This window comes from Ovis canadensis, chromosome 5 (genome assembly GCF_042477335.2).
Source record: "Ovis canadensis isolate MfBH-ARS-UI-01 breed Bighorn chromosome 5, ARS-UI_OviCan_v2, whole genome shotgun sequence".
NCBI classification, from domain to species: Eukaryota; Metazoa; Chordata; class Mammalia; order Artiodactyla; family Bovidae; genus Ovis; species Ovis canadensis.
In genome coordinates, this window is record NC_091249.1 from 85,104,180 (window position 1) to 85,121,522 (window position 17,343).

Consider the following 17,343-nt stretch of genomic DNA (forward strand, 5'->3'; position numbering starts at 1 on the left):
TGGACTGGAATGGGTGAATTTAACTCAAATGACCATTATATCTACTACGGCAGGCAGGAATCCCTCAGAAGAAATGGAGTAGCCATGATGATCAACAGAAGAGTCCAAAATACAGTACTTGGATGCAATCTCAAAAACGACAGAATGATCTCTCTTCATCTCCAAGGCAAACCATTCAATATCTCGGTAATCCAAGCCTATGCCCCAACCAGTAATGCTGAAGAAGCTGAAGTTGAAAGGTTCTATGAAGACCTACAAGACCTTTCAGAACTAACACCCAAAAAAGATGTCCTTTTCATTATAGGGGACTGGAATGCAAAAGTAGGAAGTCAAGAAACACCTGGAGTAACAGGCAAATTTGGCCTTGGAATGTGGAATGAAGCAGGGCAAAGACTAATAGAGTTTTGCCAAGAGAACGCGCTGGTCATAGCAAACACCCTCTTCCAACAACACAAGAGAAGACTCTACACATGGACATCACCAGATGGCCAACACCGAAATCAGATTGATTATATTCTTTGCAGCCACAGTTGGAAAAACTCTATACAGTTAGCAAAAACAAGACCAGGAGCTGACTGTGGCTCAGATCATGAACTCCTTATTACCAAATTCAGACTTAAATTGAAGAAAGTAGGGAAAACCGCTAGAACATTCACGTATGACCTAAATCAAGTCCATTATGATTATAGTGGAAGTGAGAAATAGATTTAAGGGACTAGATCTGATAGACAGAGTGCCTGATGAACTATGGATGGAGGTTCATGACATTGTACATGAGGCAGGGATCAAGACCATCCCCATGGAAAAGAAATGCAAAAAAGCACAATGGCTGTCTGAGGAGGCCTTACAAATAGCTGTGAAAAGAAGAGAAGTGAAAAGCAAAGGAGAAAGGGAAAGATATTCCCATTTGAATGCAGAGTTCCAAAGAATAGCAAGGAGAGATAAGAAAGCCTTCCTCAGCGATCAATGCAAAGAAATAGAGGAAAACAACAGAATGAGAAAGACTAGAGATCTCTTCAAGAAAATCAGAGATACCAAGGGAACATTTCATGCAAAGATGGGCTCAATAAAGGACATAAATGGTATGGACCTAACAGAAGCAGAAGATATTAAGAAGAGGGAGTAAGAATACACAGAAGAACTGTACAAAAAAGATCTTCACAACCCAGATAATCACGATGGTGTGATCACTCATCTAGAGCCAGACATCCTGGAATGTGAAGTCAAGTGGACCTTAGAAACATTACTGTGAACAAAGCTAGTGGAGGTGATGGCATTCCAGAGGAGCTATTTCAAATCCTGAAAGATGATGCTGTAAAAGGGCTGCACTCAATATGCCAGCAAATTTGGAAAACTCAGCAGTGTGCATAGGACTGGAAAAGGTCAGTTTTCATTCCAATCCCAAAGAAAGGCAATGCCAAAGAATGCTCAAACTACTGCACAATTGCACTCATCTCAATACTCTTGCCTGGAAAATTCCATGGACAGAGGAGCCTGGTGGGCTGCAGTCCATGGGGTCGCTGAGTCGGACGTGACTGAGCGACTTCACTTTCACTTTTCACTTTCATGCATTGGAGAAGGAAATGGCAACCCACTCCAGTGTTCTTGCCTGGAGAATCCCAGGGACGGGGGAACCTGGTGGGCTGCCGTCTATGGGGTCACAAGAGTCAGACATGACTGAAGCGACTTTGCAGCAGCAGCAGCACACGCTAGTAAAGTAATGCTCAAAATTCTCCAAGCCAGGCTTCAGCAATACGTGAACTGTGAACTTCCAGATGTTCAAGCTGGTTTTAGAAAAGGCAGAGGAACCAGAGATCAAATTGCCAACATCCACTGGATCATGGGAAAAGCAAGAGAGTTCTAGAAAAAACATCTATTTCTGCTTTATTGACTATGCCAAAGCCTTTGACTGTGTGGATCACAATAAACTGTGGACAATTCTGAAAGAGATGGGAATACCAGACCACCTGACCTGCCTCTTGAGAAATATATATGCAGGTCAGGAAGAAACAGTTAGAACTGGACATGGAACGACAGACTGGTTCCAAATAGGAAAAGGAGTATGTCAAGGCTGTATATTGTCACCCTGCTTATTTAACTTCTATGCAGAGTACATCATGAGAAACGCTGGCTGGAAGGAGCACAAGCTGGAATCAAGATTGTCAGGAGAAATCTCAATAAACTCAGATATGCAGATGACACCACCCTTATGGCAGAAAGGGAAGAGGAACTAAAAAGCCTCTTGATGAAAGTGAAAGAGGAGAGTGAAAAAGTTGACTTAAAGCTCAACATTCAGAAAATGAAGATCATGCCATCTGGTCCCATCACTTCATGGGAAATAGATGGGGAAACAGTGGAAACAGTGTCTGACTTTATTTTAGGCTCCAAAATCACTGCAGATGGTGATTGCAGCCATGAAATTAAAAGACGCTTACTCCCTGAAAGGAAAATTGTGACTAACCTAGACAGCATATTCAAAAGCAGAGACATTATTTTGCCAACAAAGGTCCATCTAGTCAAGGCTATGGTTTTTCCAGTGGTCTGTTATGGATATGAGAGATGGACTGTGAAGAAGGCTGAGTGCCGAAGAATTGATGCTTTTAAACTGTGGTGTTGGAGAAGACTCTTGAAAGTCCCATGGACTGCAAGGAGATCCAACCAGTTCATTGGAATAACTGATGTTGAAGCTGAAACTCCAGTACTTTGGCCACCTCATGCAAAGAGTTGACTCACTGGAAAAGACCTTGATGCTGGGAGGGACTGAGGGCAGGAGGAGAAGGGGATGACAGAGGATGAGATGGCTGGATGGCATCACCAACTTGATGGACATGAGTTTGGGTAAACTCCAGGAGTTGGTGATGGACAGGGAGGCCTGGCATGCTATGGTTCATGGGGTCTCAAAGAGTCGGACATGACTGAGCAAGTGAACTGAACTGAATAATTCTATGAAGTAAAAGGCAGAAATCATTATTTCTATCCCTAGAGACGATATTTATCAAAGTCACATACCCATCAGAGGCTCTTAGTCTCAATCCTTAACGACAGCAACAATTCCAGCAGTCCTATCCTTCAGCGCAATAACTGTCAATATGTTCGCAAGTGTACACACAGATCTGGATGTAGGTCAAGAAACAGCAGTGAGAACCAGACACAGGACAATGGACTTGGCCAAAATTGGGAAAGGAGTACGTCAAGGCTTTATATTGACATCCTGCTTATTTAATTTCCCTGCAGATACATCATGCAAAATATCAGGCTGGATAAGTAACAAGCAGGGGTCAAGATTGCCAGGAGAAACATCAACAACTTCAAATATGGAGATGAAACCACTAATAGCAGAAAGTGAAGACGAACTAGAAGAGCCTCTTGATGAGGGTGAGGGTTAAAAAAAAAGAGTGTGAAAAAGCTGGTTTGAAACTCAGCATTCAAAAACCTAAGATCATGGCATCCAGTTCCATCACTTCATGGCAAATAGGTGGGGAAACAATGGAAACAGTGACAGACTTATTTTTTGGGTTTCAAAATCACCGTGGATGGTGACTGCAGCCGCAAAATTAAAAGACGCTTTCTCCTTGCAAGAAAAGCTATGACAAACCTAGATGGCATATTAAAAAACAGACATCATTTGCTGACAAAGGTCCCTCTAGTCAAAGCTATAGTTTCTCCAGTAGTCATGTACATATGTGAGAGTTAGACCAACACAAAAGTGTGAGCGCAGAACTGATGCTTTCAAATTGTGGTGCTGGGGAAGATTCTTGAGTCCCTTGGACAGCGGGGAGATCAAACCAGTCAATTCTAAAGGAAATCAATGCTGAATATTCACTGGAAGGACTGATGCTGGAGCTGAAGCTCCAATACTTTGGCTACCTGATGTGAAGAGCCAACTCACTGGAAAAGACCCCGATGCTGGGAAAGATTGAGGGCATGAAAAGAAGGGGGTGACAAGAGGATGAAATGGTTGGATGGCATCACTGACTCAATGGACATGAGCCTGAGAAAGCTCTGGGGGATAGCGAAGGACAGGGAAGCCTGGTGTGCGATAGTCCATGGGGTTGCAAAGAGCTGAACAGGACTTTGCGACTGAACAACAGCACAGATCTAGACAGTCATATTACTTAATGCACACACACCACACAGAAATTCTTTAGAAAAAGTAGATGGGACTTAAAACCTTTAAGTTGGTTTCCTACAAAAAAGTGATACTAAAGACACATAGGGCTTTGTTTAATGCTCAAGCAGCTTATACTGTGCTTGGTAGAATAAGATTACTCCTAAAGGTATGAGATTCAATGAGATGATTAGGAATTTGATTCTTTACCAAAAATTTTTAAGTACCAGGCTCTGGAATAGGGCTGTTTTCATCTTTTTCAGCTACTGCCATTATGGAATGGATCCCCTATGCATATATTTGAAGCTACCACTACTCAGTGAATTTATGGAAGACAGGAATAGTCACTGACCAGCAGGTGCTTAGTAATAATGACCTGTTCACTGAATGACTGAGGATGCCAAGGATGGGTGCAATACCCAGACATGAAAACAAAGAACAAAAGTGGGAAAGTTTGGAGAAATGAAAAAACCAAAAAGCTTAAAGAAGGACTATGGCTTTTAAAAAAGAGGAAACTGAACTGGAGAAAAGAGTGTGTATCCAAGACTAATACAAGAGTTATGTGAACAAATGAAAGGTTTCCATTCTAGGAAAGACTTGCCAAGGAATCTGTCTTTCGGTAGGAAGAAGAGGCAGAATAATATCATGACTGAGAGAATAAACTTTAGTCAGACAGATGTGAGTTTGGGTCTTAGTTACATCACGCATTAGCTATATGATCTTGGGTAAATTGCCTAACATTTTTGGCCCCAGTTTCTACAACCATGAACTTCAGTTACTGTGAAGATTAAGGAAGTACATATAAAGTACATCACATAGTGTTTAGCATAGAGTAAATCCAGTGAGTGTTGGCTGCCATGATTATTAATGTTACTACTGCAATTATTATTAATTCTAGAGGCAGTATGCAGCCCATGGGGGGCTTTTAACTGGGATGGTGATAGGGAGACACCTGTCAATTTTGAAAATATATTTGATGCTAGTTAGAATGAATCATTAGAGGGAAATATTGAAGCCAGAACAATCAAGAAATTACTTTAATAGTACAAGCACAAAGAAGTGACAGAGGTAATTAATATTCTAGCCCAGCGCTCCTTCCATTGGATCAGCCAATACACAACAGATTGGACTTTTGCATTTCATTATTCTAAATAGGAGCAAAAGTTCTCTTTTTAAGCATAATTGGGAAAAGAGAAACTGTATAAAATTTTGCAAGCATGTTTAATTTCAGTACATCATTGGTCAGATTTAGGGGAGAATGTTAGAAGCTGAAAGTTGCAAATTTTAGATTGTCAAACTTTCTGACATACCTATTACATTTTCAAGTTCTCTCTGTTTACATGGCAAATTAACTAGAGGTTCCCAGGAAATGAACTGCTAAGGAGGCACCAGTCTAGGCTAATAATAAAAAGCAAAACTGCTTACAAGTCACATAAACATCTTTGTGTATGTCTAGGATCTTCTAAGAGAGACACATAGCTGGATATGTGATATCTCCAGAGCTTACAAATGGTGGCTATTCACATTCAGGGAAACCCACATGTTAATATCCGGGTATGCTGGCAGTAAAATCAGCTGATGACAGGTAAGTAGACTAGTAGGTAAGTAGGAGGATTCACTTGCCAATACACGGCACTGGTCACAATATATGAACAAGCACTCTTCTTGTTAATATAGCACTAGTCTTTTTATGCCTGTATCCAATAAGTAATAAACACATCTTTCAATTTTCAGTCTTAGTGTGAGGTTTCATCTTTATTTTTGATGCAGATCAAAACTACAATAAGTCACCACCCCATACCAGTCAGAATGGCTATCATTAAAAAGTCTAAAAATGAAAAATGCTGGAAAGGGTATGGAGAAAAACGAACCTTCCTACACTGTTGTTGGGAATGCAAATTGGTGCAGCCACTATGGAAAAAAATATGGAGGTTCCTTAAGAAAGCTAAAAATAGAGTTGCCCTAAGATTCAGGAAGCCCTTTCCTGGGCATATATCGAGGAACTGTAATTTGAAAAGATATATGCATCCTTATGTTCATAGCAGCGCTATTTAAAGTAGCCAACACAGAGAAGCAACCTAAATATCCACCAGTAGATAAATGCATAAAGAATATATAGTACATATATACAATGGAATACTACTCAGCCATTAAAAAGAGTGAAATAACGCCATTAATAGAAATATGATGGACCCAGAAATTATTATACTAAGCCAAGTCAGACAGAGAAAGACAAATACCATGATATCACTTTTACGCAGAATTTAAAATAAGATGCAGATGGATTTATCTACAAAACAGAAACTGACTCAACAGACGCAGAGAACAGATATGGTTGCCAAGTAGGTAGGCAGGAGAGGCATGGATTGGAAGTCCGGGATTAGCAGATGTAAACTATTGAACAATACACAGAATGGGTAAACAAAATAGAGTTAAAGCAATGAACTTGGAATAACAACTTAAAATGAAACAGGCCTTAGGTTTTAAGTAATCCAATATTAGCATATCACAGATAAAGGAGACAAAGACTCAGGGAAGTTAAGTAGGGTCATGAGTCAAGGTTGCCACCAGGACTATCTTGTAACTTCCAATCAAATGTACTTTTGCCACTTCACCCTGTCTCAATGTGGTCACATGACCACTGTCTTCCTACCCAGCTGTTTTCTACCTATCTACTTTAGCAAAAAAGAAAAATTTACTGGCTCACAGAACTGGAATGTCCTGAGACCCAAGGGCTCCATTGCATGTTTTAAGCAGGCTTTCTCCATGCGGTGGCCAGCTGGCCTTTGTAAACTCCAGACTCATACTGACTCAACCCAGAAGCCTCATTAGAAAGGCTTTCCTGACACATTTTATCTTGCCAAAGTCTCAGGAAAACCTCTGATTCATTCATTCTGGATTGGGTACCCAACTCCACCAGCTCATACAGCAATACATTCTCTGTGCCAACGTCTTTTAAACCACACTGAATATATTATTCACAGAAAAGAGGATTATCTAATTAAAAAGAAGTCAGGGATTTTAAAAACAGGCGCAAGCAACAAATATATATTATAAAATTATATTAACAGCTATATATTATAAACGTACTTCTAAAACAAAACCATATGGAAGGAAATATCTAAAAACAGAAGCTTACCAAACACAGGACGTCAACTATGGTAATGGTGCTGCTTTTCTTCTTTTAAATAATTTGTGTCGATTTCTGTAATGACAAAGATAAAGAAAAATCTCATTTCAGGAGATGAAGGATTGATTCACTATGGCTTACATCATAATAATTGCTTTTATACACATTCAACATACAATATTTTCTATCCTCTGCACAGGGTCTGGCATTCAGTGAATGCTCATTCTCATTCTTTGCACACATACAATAGAGAGCTTGATTTGTGCATCACCTTTCTATCAGCACACACTGACAGTGTCATTCACGTCATGAAGTCTCAGTTGAAAGACACCATGGGCTAGACACTGTTCCATATTTTTGATTTTCAATGTTTGAGCTTTTGAATGCCACAGTTTCCCGAATGACTTGCCACTTGCTCTGGGATTTCACAGCACATATTCCCCATTCTCCTTATACTTCAGTGGAATTTCTATTATTCAGATTTTCTTTCTTAATTTCAATTGACATGAACTTTGGTTATTATGTCTGAGAATTTCACGACTATAGCTCAAATTTTGTCATCTGGTAAAATTAGGTTTCTACAGTGTCACTCTGGAGAATAACCACAGACTTAAATGAAGCACAAATTGTTAAGAAACTGTCACCTGTCTAATTTCATTGGAGATCAATGAGGCAGAGTATGATCATAGTTAGGAGACAGGACTGTTTAAACAGTTCTGGGTTCAAATCTTACCATCTTACTGGCTGCTGCTGCTGCTAAGTCGCTTCAGTCGTGTCCAACTCTGTGCGACCCCAGAGACGGCAGCCAACCAGGCTCCCCCGTCCCTGGGATTCTCGAGGCAAGAACACAGGAGTGGGTTGGCTGGTCTTAGTCAAATTAGTTTACACAATAAGACTTAATGACCTCATGTATAATGTGGGACAGCACCATTATCTAATTCATAGGTAATGCATGTAGAGGGTGTGGTACTCTTTGAACTCTAAATACAGCTTAACCATTGTTATGATAGCCATTGGAGAAGGCAAGGGCACCCCACTCCAGTACTCTTGCCTGGAGAATCCCATGGATGTAGGAGCCTGGTGGGCTGCAGTCCATGGGGTCGCTAAGGGTTGGACACAACTAAACGACTTCACTTTCACTTTTCACTTTCATGCATTGGAGAAGGAAATGGCAACCCACTCCAGTGTTCTTGCCTGGAGAATCCAAAGTAGCTTATTTATGGGCAATAAAATAAAGAGCAGAAATAGCATCTGCTGCAGTTTGCAAGCACAAAATAAAAATGCACATATTTGTTTGTGAACGCTGATTTTACAGATAGACAATTTTTATATTTTTCCCAAGAAGCCTTCCCACATTTCTTTGTTTTCATTTGTCCACCTCCTTTTGGATTCTTTATAATCACTTTTAAAAAAATAGTTTTGAGGTACAACTGACCTTGTACCTCAAATAAAAATTGTCTATATTTAAGACACACAAAATGATTTGATATACATATACAAGTGATAATCATAACCAAGCCAGTTAACATACCCATCACTTCACTTAATTACCTTTGTGTGTGTGTGTGGTGAAAACATTTAAGATCTACTCTCCTGGTGACTTTCAAGTAATTAATAATATATTATTAACTACAGTCACCATGCTGTAAGTTCAATCTTCAGAATTTCTTCATCTTATAAGTAGAAGTTTGTACCATTTGACCAACATCTCTCCATTTTGTCTGATTATTTTGATTGTTTGTTTAGCTTTTTTTTTTTTTTTTAAGAATAAGACATTAAGACAGATTGCCAGCAGATACAGAATTCTCTGTGACTGCCGCTTGTCTCTAAAATCTATTCATTTCTTCCGTCTCTCCCGTTTGAGTCCAGGCTACATCTTCTCTTGCCTGCTCCCTGCTGTTCTCTCCGCTTCTGTGATCTCATCCTGTGGTGGTCACCGCTCCTGGTCACCAACAGTCATCTCCTGTGCATGCGTGCTAAGTTGCTTCAGTCATGTCTGACCCTTTGCAACCCTATGGACTGTAGCCTGCCAGGCTACGCTGTCCCTGGGGATTCTCCAGGCAAGAACACTGGAGCGGGGTGTCACGCCCGCCCTCCAGGGGATCTTCCTGGCCCAGGGATCAGACTCGTTATCTCTTGTGTCTCCTGCATTGGCAGGGGAGCTCTTTACAACCAGTGCCACCTGGGAAGCCCACCAGTACTGTACTTTTGGGCATTTATGAAGATCAGCCTTTCCCACGCCTTAAAGAAATGCGTGGCCATGACACTGATGTAACAGTGGAAGTGACTCGTGTGCTTCCAGGCGGAAGCACTTAAGCTCACGTGTGTGGTTTCTCTCGTTCAGTCCTCGTTAACATGACCACCAACCTTCCGAAATGCAGAGCTGCTGTCAGTCGAGAGTTGTGGAGTGAGGATGACGTAGAACAGAGTGGCAAATAATACATGAACAAGGAATAAGGTTTGTTTCACAAACACAGTTTAAGTACCAATTACAGACTGCTTGGAACATAAACTGTGGCATAGTACTCTTTTCAACTGAAATTTAAGCAGCTTCTCTGTGGAAATTACAGTGTCTATATCATCACCCTGAGCTTAGTATAAGAAATCAGTAAATACTTGACAACGAACTGACCAGGGAAAGGAACTTCATTTCCTGCTCTTTGAAGTGAACTCTTTGAAGTGAAATTTGACTATTTTACATTGTTAGAACTGGACTTACATAGTTACTATAGATATATGGACTGGGACAAAAGCTCCTCTTAAAATCTTCTCAGTTCAGTTCAGTCGCTCGGTCGTGTCCGACTCTTTGCGACCCCATGAATCGCAGCATGCCAGGCCTCCCTGTCCATCACCAACTCCCAGAGTTCACTCAGATTCATGTCCATCGAGTCCGTGATGCCATCCAGCCATCTCATCCTCGGTCGTCCCCTTCTCCTACTGCCCCCAATCCCTCCCAGCATCAGAGTCTTTTCCAATGAGTCAACTCTTCGCATGAGGTGGCCAAAGTACTGGAGTTTCAGCTTCAGCATCATTCCTTCCAAAGAAATCCCAGGGCTGATCTCCTTCAGAATGGACTGGTTGGATCTCCTTGCAGTCCAAGGGACTCTCAAGAGTCTTCTCCAACACCACACTTCAAAAGCATCAATTCTTCAGCGCTCAGCTTTCTTCACAGTCCAACTCTCACATCCATACATGACTACTGGAAAAACCATAGCCTTGACTAGACGGACCTTAGTCGGCAAAGTAATGTCTCTGCTTTTGAATATACTGTCTAGGTTGGTCATAACTTTTCTTCCAAGGAGTAAGCGTCTTTTAATTTCATGGCTGCAATCACCATCTGCAGTGATTTTGGAGCCCAAAATAAAGTCTGACACTGTTTCCACTGTTTCCCCATCTATTTCCCATGAAGTGATGGGACCAGATGCCATGATCTTCGTTTCTGAATGTTGAGCTTGAAGCCAACTTTTTTACTCTCCTCTTTCACTTTCATCAAGAGGCTTTTTAGTTCCTCTTCACTTTCTGCCATAAGGGTGGTGTCATCTGTATATCTGAAGTTATTGATATTTCTCCCAGCAATCTTGATTCCAGCTTGTGTTTCTTCCAGTCCAGCGTTTCTCATGATGTACTCTGCATAGAAGTTAAATAGGCAGGGTGACAATATACAGCCTTGACATACTCCTTTTCCTATTTGGAACCAGCCTGTTGTTCCATGTCCAGTTCTAACTGTTGCTTCCTGACCTGCATACAGATTTCTCAAGAGGCAGGTCAGGTGGCCTGGTATTCCCATCTTTTTCAGAATTGTGGATCACAGTGATCCTGTGATCCACACAGTCAAAGGCTTTGGCATAGTCAATCAAGCAGAAATGGATATTTTTCTGGAACTCTCTTGCTTTTTCCATGATCCAGTGGATGTTGGCAATTTGATCTCTGGTTCCTCTGCCTTTTCTAAAACCAGCTTGAATATCAGGGAGTTCACGGTTCACATATTGCTGAGGTCTGGCTTGGAGAATTTTGAGCATTACTTTACTAGCATGTGAGATAAGTGCAATTTTGTGGTAGTTTGAGCACTCCTTGGCATTGCCTTTCTTTGGGATTGGAATGAAAACTGACCTTTTCCAGTCCTGTGGCCACTGATGAGTTTTCCAAACTTGCTGGCATACTGAGTGCAGCGCGTTCACAGCATCATCTTTCAGGATTTGAAACAGCTCAACTGGAATTTCATCACCTCCACTAGCTCTGTTCATAGTGATGCTTTCTAAGGCCCACTTGACTTCACATTCCAGGATGTCTGGCTCTAGATGAGTGATCACACCATCGTGATTATCCGGGTTGTGAAGATCTTTTTGTACAGTTCTTCTGTGTATTCTTGCCATTTCTTCTTAATATCTTCTGCTTCTGTTAGGTCCCTACCATTTCTGTCCTTTATCGAGCCCATCTTGGCATGAAATGTTCCCTTGGTATCTCTGATTTTCTTGAAGAGATCTCTAGCTTTCCCATTCTGTTCTTTTCCTCTATTTCTTTGCATTGATCACTGAAGAAGGCTTTCTTATCTCTCCTTGCTCTTCTTTGGAACTCTGCATTCAAATGGGAATATCTTTCCTTTTCGCTTCTCTTCTTTTCACAGCTATTTGTAAGGCCTTCTCAGACAGCCATTGTGCTTTTTTGCATTTCTTTTCCATGGGGATGGTCTTGATCCCTGTCTCCTGTACAATGTCACGAACCTCACTGCATAGTTCATCAGACACTCTATCTATCAGATCTAGGCCCTTAAATCTATTTCTCACTTCCACTGTATAATCATAAGGGATTAGATTTAGGTCATACCTGAATGGTCTAGCGGTTTTCCCTGCTTTCTTCAGTTTGAGTCTGAATTTGGTAATAAGGAGTTCATGATCTGAGCCACAGTCAGCTCCTAGTCTTATTTTTGTTACTGTATAGAGCTTCTCCATCTTTGGCTGCAAAGAATATAATCAGTCTGATTTCGGTGTTGACCATCTGGTGATGTCCATGTGTAGAGTCTTCTCTTGAGTTGTTGGAAGAGGGTGTTTGCTATGACCAGTGCATTTTCTTGGCAAAACTCTATTAGTCTTTGCCCTGCTTCATTCCGCATTCCAAGGCCAAATTTGCCTGTTACTCCAGGTGTTTCTTGACTTCCTACTTTTGCATTCCAGTCCCCTATAATGAAAAGGACATCTTTTTTGGGTGTTAGTTCTAAAAGGTCTTCTGGGTCTTCATAGAACCGTTCAACTTCAGTTTCTTCAGCATTACTGGTTGGGGCACAGGCTTGGATTACCGTGATATTGAATGGTTTGCCTTGGAGATGAACAGAGATCATCCTGTCGTTTTTGAGATTGCAGCCAAGTACTGCATTTCGGACTCTTCTGTTGATTATGATGGCTACTCCATTTCTTCTGAGGGATTCCTGCCCACAGTAGTAGGTATAATGGTCATCTGAGTTAAATTCACCCATTCCAGTTCATTTTAGTTCGTTGATTCCTAGAAAGTCGACGTTCACTCTTGCCATCTCCTGTTTGACCACTTCCAATTTGTCTTGATTCATGGACCTGACATTCCAGTTTCCTATGCAATATTCCTCTTTACAGCATCGGGCCTTGCTTCTATCACCAGTCACATCCACAGCTGAGTATTTTGCTTTGGCTCCATCCCTTCATTCTTTCTGGAGTTATTTCTCCACTGATCTCCAGTAGCATATTGGGCACCTACTGACCTGTGGAGTTCCTCTTTCAGTATCCTATCATTTTGCCTTTTCATACTGTTCATGGTGTTTTCAAGACAAGAATACTGAAGTGGTTTGCCATTTCCCTTTTGTATAGATGTGTCTAAGGTCCATAAATCTCATTATTATTCACTTGCTCACAGGGGCCGAAATAAATCTATGTCTTATTTCTATTACCTTTTAATATTCTTCTATTATCAAAGATATGGAAGGAGAAAGGTAATGGAGGATGGACTTTCTGATAATTTACCTGTCATCTTTAGCTTTATGGTTTGGCTAAAGGCTGGAATGTTCAAACGATGATTATAAACAGTGGTATATAAAGTGTCTCCTGGGACTTTGGTCCAGGAGCAGTTTACATTTTTAGTAGTTTCAAGCATTCAATTTGATATTTCCTTGTTGCATCTCCTTAATAGGATGGCAGAGGCAGAAGTATCAGATGTAAGGGTATCTCAAATTGTGCCTTAATAGGAAGAAAAACCCAGGCACCAAATGTTTGCTAAGGACACTTTTTATACAAATAGCCTTAGGAAAGACTTTCAAAACCTTGTTCAACAAAGCCAGAATTATTCTCCTTTCTACTACTCCTTAATAGTCAGCAGTCCCCATATCTTGGTGTCCCTTCACTGCCTCTTCCGTTTGTTGTCTCTTTCACTTTGTTATATTGTGAGTCTTGTTTCTGATTTCCAGGATCTGCCTTGACCTCTGGTGCCTGTGCAGGGTACAAATCCCATCTCTACAATCACATCAGTAACATCATATAGAAACTCCTCAACTGTATGTCAATAAATGGCTCTCTCCACAATTCTCTACTGCAACTAAGTTCGAATCAGGGCAGAGAGTATAGGATGAGAGGCCCATGTCTGATTTGCCATCAACTTCAGCAGTGACTAATATTCCACTACCCTTGGTATCTTTTACTGCTCCAAGAAAGTCTGTGGGAATGATCCATTCAGATAAGCTTCATAAGATCAAAGCTCTATTACTATATATATTCTCACTTTTTTCACATTCTAATGTTTCTGAAATTGTGGTGCCTCTTACACTTGATATGCACCTTTAATGAGATATTTAATCTCCAAATGCTATCATTAAATTTATAAAGAAATATATAATTGATTGCATCTTAAACGTCAAGGTTAAAATGACTACTCATATTTTATTGTTCAGTTGCTAAGTCATCTCCTACTCTTTATGACCCCATGGACTGTGGCACACCAGGCTTCCCTGTCCTTCATTAGCTCCTGGAGTTGCTCAAACTCATATGCATTGAGTCAGTGATGTGATCCAACCATCTCATCCTCTGTCACCCCCTTCTCCACCTGCTCTCTATCTTTCCCAGCATTGGGGTCTTTTCCAATGAGTTGACTCTTTGCATCAGGGGCCAATGTATTGGAGCTCACAAATCAGATATAATCCTGTGACAAACAGATTCAAGGGATTAGATCTGACTTGCGAACATCTCATATTAGAGGTTCTCAAGTACACTTTATGGCTTTGGTTTTTTATTTCACTGAATGCATGTCATTTAACAGAGCTAAAGGGTGATAAATTTAAGAGCTATGAAAGGCAACCAAATCCTGAGCATCACAGGCTAGAAGAGTGTTGAGCCTGGTTTGCACAGATGTGTCTGGCCTGCCCTCTAAGCTTCTGTACAAAACCAACAACAACCATTCCTTATCAGGAGAAGCAGTCAGAACATCATCACATCTGGGGTCGAATAGCAGCTAATTTTACACAGAAAGAGTGCCTATTTGACTTTTTTCTCAAGTTCTTTTGGCATTCCAATCAATGTAAACATGTTGACTCGATGGTTATTTTCTCAGGGAAAACTGTTTCATCTGATCCCATTTACTCTTTTTCTCATACTTAAATTTACAAGTAAACATTCCAGAGTTCACAATGAGGCTTTACTTCATTTCCCTATCTGCATTCAACATTTTACTTGTTGAAACCACTGCTATGAAGTTTATAATTTTCTTTAGACAAAAACATGTACACCAAAACCCCACCAAAACACTGCATCTTTTCCAATAACCCCATTTTAAATCATATAAGCATATGATAACAATTCATATCCCAATATGAAAACACACCATCTAAAATCTGCTGTTTTACTTATATGTGTCTCTCTAATCTGAATGTCAGAGATTGAATTATCATGCTTATAAAGAAATCTTTTTCTCCTCAACAAATCAACTACATGATACTGCCCTAAACTTTGGGAAAGCAAATGACTTTTTCTAAGACCCACAGATTAGTAAGGACTAGCTAGCTTTTATTGGGATTTAATCTTTACACATGGATTTAAATTTCCAGGAATGCTTGGTGAGGAGAATCCTAGAGTTCACACCACAATACCTATACAGATTGAGAGAATCAAGATTTGGGGCCCTGATTAGTTTATGAAGCCAGGGATATATTATTACCCACCCAATCTACAATTATTCAATTGCATTAATTAAGCAGGGAAGCCAAGTGATTCCTGTTAAGAGTTATATATGTATTAACCACTAGGAGTCAGTGAGATTATGAATGTTCACTGAAAATGATTCACACAGACCGACCTGGTTCTAATTTCAATTCTGCCACCTTTCCCTGGTTGTTTGACCTTGTAAAACTACTTAATCTCTTAGCCTTAAGTTTCTTCTGAAAAATCAGCAAAATAATAGCTACTTTACATGATTATAAATTCCCCCCTTGTCTCTCTCTATATATATCTATCCAATGTGTGTGTATATATATATTTGGCATAATGAGTAATCAATGGCAATTTCATTATCACTGTACTGTACTCAACCCAACTGTAAACTCAAATACTCTAATAGCTCTTGTTTCTCCTATCAATATGAGAACCAGACAACGAAATTCATCTCCTAGGATGCCATCATTTATCAGTTCACCCTCACTTTCTATTTGTTTAAGAGAAGTTGAGAGAGTAGGATTAACTATAAAAATCATACAAATGTCTAATTTCAAGGAAATAGTGCCTGTGGGACAGAAAATAGTTGTATAATTGCCTCTTTTTTTCAGTTGAGAAGAGAAAAGTCTGAACAAGCCTACTCACAAAACCTTCCATTTAAAATTTTTCCTAGCACCTCCTTCATAAAAACCTCCTGCAAATAACTGGTATAGAACTGGGAAGCAGCATCAAGGGAAAGCAAAAACTGCTACAAATGCAGTAAACCACAGTATACTAGAATGGGAAAAGCAACTTAAAAAGGATTAGTGAGAGGAAGATATTAAAGAGACAAACCTTTTACTTGTCCCTGAAATTATATAAAATTGTCATTAACTCATCAGTAAAAATAACTATACCCAAATCAATAGCAACTTCTTTAATATAAAGACCATATTTTCTTCAAATTGCCAGAAGACTCTTCCAAGTGTACATTTGTGCATGTGGTATATCAAATAATAGGGGGCAAGGTTTGTTATTTCAGCAAGGAACAGTAGTTTCTAGAAAGTAAAGTGATGCTGTTTCCAAGCCTTCACTCCTACAATGAGAGTGGAAAAAGAGAGAGTTTTGAATTTGCTAAGGCTGCTATAACAAAGTACCGCAAGGGGGTGGCTTAAACAATAGAACTTTATAGTCTCACAGTTCTGGAGGCTAAAAGCCCAGATCAGGCTGTTAGCAGGGTTGGTCCTTTCTGAGGCCTGTGAGCAAAGAATCTGGTTCATGCCCCTTTCATAGCTTCAAACCGGGATGTGCCTGGGCCTATAGACCCGTCACCTAGATCTCTGCCCCCATGTTCACATGGCATTCTCCTTCTGTGCATGTCTCTACACGCATATCTCAGCTTTGTATAACAGCATGTTTTTTCAGCTTGGGAGCTCACCTACTTCAGAACGACCTCATCAAAGCTTCATTACATCTGCAAGACTATTCCCAAACGAGGTCACTTCCTGAGGTACTGGGCGTTAGGACCTCACACATGAATTTGGGGGAGACACAATTAAACCTAGCAAGACAGAAGAGAAAGTACTGCTTCTGAAATGGTAGAGCAAATCATCCAACCTGTCAAAGTAGACAAAACCTAACTAGATACTCTTTAAAAAAGGTGTCATTGCTGGTATATGTGTTGAATGTCACTGGCACTTTTTGCAGTTTTCTTATCTACCATGTAGATGATTCTGCTTACTGATATTCATCTTTGCAACCCATGGACTGTAGCCCATCAGGCTCCTCTGTTCATGAAATTCTCCAGGTAAGAATACTGGAGTGGGTAGCCATTCCCTTCACCAGGAGATCTTCCTGAACCAAGGACTGAATCCAGATCTCTTGCATTGCAAGCATATTCTTCACCTACTGAGCCACCAGGGAAGCCCAGTGATATGAAAGAAGGCATATGAGTACTTCAGAGTATG

General features: G+C 40.4%; 1 protein-coding gene across 1 annotated transcript in view; it reads right to left on the reverse strand.

Moving 5' to 3' along the window:
• ATP10B (ATPase phospholipid transporting 10B (putative)) overlaps positions 1-17,343 on the reverse strand; it is a 383,816-nt gene that overhangs the window by 325,358 nt on the left and 41,115 nt on the right. The window contains exon 2 of the mRNA XM_069592540.1: positions 7,248-7,313. The gene's annotated coding sequence lies outside the window, so the exon portion shown is untranslated. The remainder of the gene's footprint in view (positions 1-7,247; positions 7,314-17,343) is intronic.